We start from the raw sequence: 7,328 nt of genomic DNA on the forward strand, positions 1-7,328 counted from the left end.
AACTTAGTTGAGTACCCCCTTCAGAAAGGTTTGCCGTGGAGGGCTACCATCATTGCAGCCCTTGGAACATGACAGCTGTTGCTGCCTACCTGCCATTACCAGGTAAGGAAAGGGGCACCAAGGTGGGAGGCCCACCTGAGAACCCACTCACACCCAGAAACAATCCTGTTCTGGTGAAATAATAGGTCCCATGATCCTCTGCATTTCACAGGGGTTCCTTAACAGACAAGGTAGAAAGAGTTCCTTGCAGGTAGAAACAGGTGGGTGGTGAATAAACCCTAATGCACAGCTAGGTTCAGATGGGGTGGGGTGTCTGATCACTACAGCACAAGCATCTAGTGAATTCTGGTTCCCAGGCTTTCCTACCATGGCCAAAAAGCTGTTGCATACACTTCAGTATAAAGCTTCACATCTCTCTCAAGTATACTAATTGCCCAGGCTGAAGTGGCAATACAGATGTAGAGCATCATCAGCTGCAAAAAGGATGCCCAGATTTTTCCCACAAAGGGCTTCCAACACGTGGCCAGGAAAAAAACAAGCAAAATGTAAAACAGAAATGGGCTCTCATAAAAAGCACACTCTGAATATGTAAATGCAGCAATGAAACTGCTAGCACATTTGCAAAGCAAAGCAGGGTCTGGTACGGTTTCAAATTGGATGGCAGACCTCATGTTGAGATACCTGCAATGCAGGGGGCTGGACTGGATGACCCTCGCGATCCCTTCCAACTCTACAATGCTATGATGCCATGAGAAAGGGAGGGAAAATACAAGCTTTTATCTAATTAAATTTCAAAGTATAAGCATGAGTCAACCGGCTAGCTAAAGCGTGTTAAGGAATAACAAAAGTCATATTATCTCTTGATTATGCACCCATAAATACTGTTTGCATGTGGCACATTAGAGGTGCACAGCATTTATTATTTAGTGAACCTTGGAAACATAATGGTTGTGTCACCATAGACCAAGGAATCTGGGATCAAGCAGTGGGAGAAGCAAACTGACAGCCTGAGAAGGGGTGAGGGCGATAATGTTTTATTTGTGGCTGTCTTTCCACGCAGAGAAGCGTCAATGAGAAAAGAAAATGCAAAGGAACACTCACCCAAACAAATCTTCCCTGCCTCCGATCTACCCAAACGCTACTGTCAATTCTTAAAAATGGAATACCGAAACCCTGTTTTCTCCCCACCCTGCTTTAATTATGGATGGTTTGTTTGTTTCCTTTCATTTTCTATTTCATTTCCCCTTTCAAAGGACATAGTTAAGTCTATGGTGCCCTCTCATGGCCAGCCTACATTGTGCTTTCAAATAGGGGGAAGGGAGAGTCTTGCTAACTACGGCTCCACTTATCTGCTGTAAACTGCCTTGGGAAGTGTGATTGCATACCCTCCAACGCCTTGAAGACAAAATCCAGGATGCCATCTTTCTGGGCACCATCTTCCCATTTTTATCACGAGAGCACGGCAGCCATCTTTGTTGCCATGATCTTTTGCACTTATACGCCGTGGCCTCTTCCCCCCCCCCAAAAAAAGTGCTTTTCCAGGCACAGTGCCCCAAAACACACATTTTGGGTATACCATGCAGCATCACAACCCAAAATAACACTTTTTCTGGGGGAAAGCGCGCCACAAAATTGTGTGAGATCAGGGCAACTAAAATGGCTGCCATTTTTTCACGATAAAAAATGGAATGGTCCTGATTTTTCTGGAACATTTGCAGGGTATGTGATTGTGAAAGGATGAGTGTCAATATTGTAAGTGATCTAATGTACAGCGATATTCCCAATTACAATCCCACAATGTAAGCCAAAGCGAGTGGCACCTTCCTGATGTAGGGATTCAGCCTACTAGAAAGATACTACATATGTTTTCTGAGGCCAAAGTTCCATGGGGTTCTACTGGACTTGCTCCCTACTGAGTGTGCTTAAGATTGCAGTGCCTTCAAATCCACAATAATTTGGCATGGTTAAAGTTATCTGGTTGTATGAATGACATTTATTACGGTCCCAGACCAGGTTCACATACCGTACTAAGCAAACATAAAACACAATAGAATTAAGTTTGAATTAACAATCGAATATGACAATAAACAATATGAATATGACAGCCATTAGAAATGTGGTTTAGGTCTTGGTCTCTAAAATATTATCTAGAGTTTGCATCTGAGGCCTTAGTCTTTGTAATAGCACAGCTTGTTCCCTGAGTTTCATCTGGTTGTGGTGGAAAACAGTTCCTTCCTCTTGGCATTTTTGAAATCAGACATATATATACTGCATATTATTTTGGGATTTGTTGGTGTATCAGCACAAAAACAGAAGTGGAAATAAAATATCTGACTGTCACGTGAGCTTGGAATGGTCAGAGCAGCAGTGGGAGCAGCAGTACTCAGTTTTACAGATGGAAAAGAATTGGAGGGATGAAAGGGAGGCAGTTCACACCCAGGGAAGATATTGGCATGGCATGAGTGGCAAGTGTGATTGCCATGTTATTTTGGAGTAAGCGCCAGAGATGCTGTGCTGCATCCCTGAATAATTAAACCCAGGAGAATAATTAAACAGGAGAGAAGTGCAAGCCAACATCCCAAAAAGCATCTCCCTGCATCACATGAGCTGCCCTCAACAAATGGCTGAAGTCTTCTTTAGTGACCGAATCGAGGCAACTTATTTTCTTTGTCGAAGACAGAAGGGTATGCTCTCCTCAATGGCAATGAAGAAAATGAAAGCAGGAGGAAGATAGGAGAGTTCCTCCCTCACAGTGCCTGGGCTAGGAGGATGCCCAGAACCACATTCCAATTTCTGGTGGTCAGTTGGTCGGTCATTAGGAAGAGCTATTGCTTTGAGATTCTCTTTGGCCAAGTGGAAGGTGCCGTCACACCTGGGGAAGGCAACGTACTGTCACATGTGATCAGTGAAGCTCAGCTGTTAAAAAGTACTAGGCGAAAGGACATGAGCATGGCAGTGCAAAGAAGAAAGGCAGGACAAGCAGTGTAGGAAGGTATCATCAACCGTGTCACCTCATGGACCACTCCTCTAACCAAGTGTACCTGTGCCTCTTTTTCAGACCACACTAGACAGGCTGGCATTATTGAATGAAGCATACACAAGGGAGGTGAGGGCTCCCAGTGGCACAATAGAATTTGGGCCTATTATTATCATTATTATTTATTGAATTTATATACCACCCCATACCCGGAGGTATAGAATGATTAAACATTCTTCTGACATTCTTCAGTTGTTGTAGCTTTCAGCCAATGCAGGATGGGCAACTTTGGAGCCAGCAAATGCAATATACAGCTAGCAGTGATTTCAGGGCAGGACTTCAGGGCAAAAATCTAGTGCCCCATTCAGCAGAATGAAGAAGGCCCTCCATATGCGGCAAGGCTGGCTTACCCCATGTGGAAGCAAAACATATTAACTTCTAACGAGGGGACTCCTCATAAGACCATTAAGTCTAGGCTGAGTCTAAAATTACCTAACTGCACTACTGTGCACAGCAGGTAATGAGCCTTCACCAATACATACAGAGATTCCTTGGGAAATGTATTTTTATTTTTAGATCCTGGAACAGAACAGAACTCGATGAAAATGTGAGACAATGAGCTCTTAACATTATATATATGTGGCTATAATGGACCTAAATTATCGTTGGTAGATGTGATACGCTGTCTTTTGTTAGATTTGTCTGTGTTTACGTTTTTATATTCTGGTTTTGTTTTTGAGAGGGGGAGATGGGAAGGCATTCGGGCAGTGATCCTTGGCGTGAGTTAGAGGAACTACAGGCAAGCAACGAGATCCCTTGCTTTGTCTACAAAGTGTTTGAGGGCATGCCATTTCTTTTCAGCATGAGAGTTCATTCTCCAACGTAGCGTTTTCTGCTGATCCATTTGATCTCGCCTCTATTTGGCTGCAAGAAATCAAGTCTATCCCCCACTCTGAGACCAACTCTACAAAAAAGACTCTGTCAGCATGGTTACAGTTCTGTAAACGTTAAACTAGCATTGTGGGATGTACCTACAGCACTGCGCCTCCCACCACGCAAGACAAATGTTTTAAAGGGCATTGTGGTTTCATCTTCCAGGCTGACACCTGAGCCACACGGAACACTTTTTCAGTTTGTCTATTTGTGTCCCTTGGTGCCCTTGTAGTACATATGATTACTTTTGAGTCTGGCAAAGGCCTGCATAGTTCAGCAGAATTTCTTAAAGCTTTGACAAGCTGGTCAGAGAGGGCATGACTCCAATTTTGTTTCAATTGGTGGATGGTGTTTGAAAATCTGACCCGCATTTACAAAGGGCGGAGGCTAATACAACTGGGCGAACTTTCCTAACTGTAGTTTATCCAGTTCCAGTAATTTTCTCTTTTTCTATAGCAAGATAGATGGGCTCCACTTTCTTTTTATATATTAGACATGCTTCGCTATTAGGCTTTTTTTTTGTAAGATATTTATTAAGATTTTTTAAAGTATTACAATAAAATAAAATAAAAAAATAACAAATATACAAAATAAAAATAATTAAAAACACACAAATTTTCCATTGCTTATTTTCCTTTAGCTTGTTTCCCAGACCTCCTCATACCTCCCTTTTTTGTATTCCACCTCAAATTGTTGGTTCAGCAAATCCTTACCATTATGTTTTTACCTATTTATAACCCTTTTTTCATATTCTCTTAAAGCATTACAGCTGGAAACCACTTAATTTCTATCCAACATCATTCTAACATTCATTAATTTTACAATATTTCTGTAGATAATCTTTAAATTTCTTCCAATCTTCTTCTGCTGACTCTTCTCCCTGGTCTCGGATTCTGCCAGTCATTTCTGCCAATCCCATATAGTCCATCACCTTCATCTATTAGGCTTATTCATTGTTGTTCAATAGGTTTATCTTTCAGGTACAGTGGTACCTCGCAAGATGAAATTAATTCGTTCTGCGAGTTTTGGCGTCTTGCGAATTTTTCGTCTTGCGAAGCACGGATTCCCTGGGTATTAACGGTTTTAAGAAAAAGGAAACAAACTCGCAAGACGTTTTCGTCTTGCGAAGCAAGCCCATAGGGAAATTCATCTTGCGAAGCAACTCAAAAAACGAAAAACTCTTTCGTCTTGCGAGTTTTTCGTCTTACGAGGCATTCGTCTTGCGAGGTACCACTGTAGTTTGGAATGCATGTTTCTTTTTTCTGTAATAAAGCAACTTCTTAAGGACTACTTGGGTTGCATCCAAGAGACTGCACATGGGCAGTTGTTTTGTGGGGTTTGTAGGTGAGCACTGGGGGAAAGCAGACTCCCATGTTACTTTGCAGACTTCTTTGTGAAACCTTTGCAATGGTTCCAAAGCTGCTGCACATTTCAAAATCATTTGTACACATCTACATTCACAGAGCTAGACAAGCAGCTGTCTGGGATTCTTCCATGATCTGGTAACCATGTTGCACTAAAGAACTTGGCTAAACAATAAGTAGGTTTTTTCCCCAGACACTACGCAACATAGCTGCTCATGTGGTAGACAACTGCAATAATGCCACACATTTTTGTATCATGCTGAATAGAAGTAATTGGGGGGAGGGAGTAGTAAAACCTCTATTTTTGTAAGCACATATTAAATTCCCAGACACAATTTCACTGCTCAATTTTGAAGTAAATTTTGCACTCAACGTTTTAATTTGTTCTGAATGTGACATTTTACTTCAAAATCCATCATGCAAATAAAGCCATATGATGTAAGGTAATAAACAACATTGCATGGTGAATATCAAATATAGTCAAAACACTAAATACTAAATGTATGCCAGCTTTCCATTACTACCAAAATGAAACAGCATATCAGCAACACTGAGCTGTGGGAGAGTGAATTTTGGGATAAGAACAAGTTGTAAAACATCTGTGAAAGAGGACTAGAGCTCTATATTTTCTCCTGCACATGGAATGCCTTGGAGTTTTTTTCTCTTGTCATGTTTTGATTTCCTTGTTCCCTCTATCACAGTCTAGTCCAAAAAATGGAATCAAAGCAAAACTATTAAAATAAAATTGGGCTCAATTACTAGTAGCTCTGATTAAATTCACTCCTCCCCCACCATCCTACCACCCTAATGCTAAGTGGTCTAGTTTCTATTAACAGCTCTGCAAAATAGTGATCTTTTGTCTCAGTCTTGTGTTGAGCAATGAGTGAACTCAGGGGAGAGGGAGGCCAGCCAATTGACAGTCTCAGACATGGGCAGAGGGGGCAGCTGCCCCCCATCAAGTAAATAAATAAAAATACTTAAATGTAACTGACCAATTCTGTCACAGATAACTTGGTTCTGCCCCCCTAAAATAAATCCTGGCTATGTCCATGCTTTCAAAGGTGCACTTGCCTGTAGGCAGAATTCATATCCAAAGTCAGGTCCAGTCCTAGGGTCAAGCAACCAGTAATTCACATGGTCAGAGGGTCCAGGGAATCTGATTATCAAAGGTCAAGAGGAGCAAGAAACAGCAAAGTTGGGCCAGAAACAACAAGTGTTGTTTCCAGCATCTGACTGAGGCTGGAAACCCTGCTTAAGAAGCTAGTTGGTTCTCATCAGCACCTTCTCCTCTGAATCCTTGAAGGCTGATCAGCTGCAGATGGAGTCACTCCGCCTTCTCCCCCTTCAGGCTGCTGTTCAGCAGGCAAAGCTGACTCCTGGCCCATGGCATATTTCCTCTGTCCTTCATCCGTTCCCAGCATCAGGTATTCTGCTAATTTCTAGGATACTGTCTGAGATGTCTCCAAATCTGTCCATCTCATCTTCCTCCTTCGCTAGTGGGGGGAGAATGACTTCTGTAACAGAAAAAGAGAGGTGGGGGAGGTATTAAGATTGTGCTTGGAGAACTGATGGCCTCTCAACCTGGGTGGAAAGGAGACACCCTTCTTCAAATGCTATGTCCCCCTTGTAAAGGAAAAGGCTGCCTCAGCACACAGTTAAAATGAGTTGTGATTTCCTTATACTCCTCTGTCCTCCTGTTGGCAGGCTTGGGAATTCTGACATCACAATGGTAACCTGGGCGATAATGCATACAGTGGTACCTCGGGTTACAGATGCTTCAGGTTACAGACTCCGCTAACCCAGAAATAGTACCTCAGGTTAAGAACTTTCTTCAGGATGAGAACAGAAATTGTGCCGCTGCAGCACGGCGGCAGCAGGAGCCCCATTAGCTAAAGTGGTACCTCAGGTTAAAAACAGTTTCAGGTTAAGAACGGACCTCCAGAACGAATTAAGTTCTTAACCAGAGGTACCACTGTATTTCAAAGATTTCCACCATGAGGCAAATATCCCATTAATGAATTGGGGAAATTTCCTTTATTGGGTATGGAGATACT

At 42.3% G+C, this 7,328-nt stretch overlaps 1 protein-coding gene across 2 annotated transcripts in view; it reads right to left on the reverse strand.

Annotated features, from left to right (window-relative positions):
- The window catches only part of SH2D4B (SH2 domain containing 4B), a 96,778-nt gene extending 89,808 nt beyond the window's left edge, over positions 1 to 6,970 (reverse strand). Inside the window, exon 1 of one of the 2 annotated variants that reach the window (XM_083614819.1) lies at positions 6,346 to 6,970. The gene's annotated coding sequence lies outside the window, so the exon portion shown is untranslated. Of the gene's footprint in view, positions 1 to 6,266 lie in introns of both variants that reach the window. The other variant, XM_083614817.1, reaches the window with a different exon arrangement.
- Positions 6,971 to 7,328: the final 358 nt, after the last annotated feature.

Source organism: Podarcis filfolensis, assembly GCF_964270895.1.
Source record: "Podarcis filfolensis genome assembly, chromosome: 5".
Taxonomy (NCBI): domain Eukaryota; kingdom Metazoa; phylum Chordata; class Lepidosauria; order Squamata; family Lacertidae; genus Podarcis; species Podarcis filfolensis.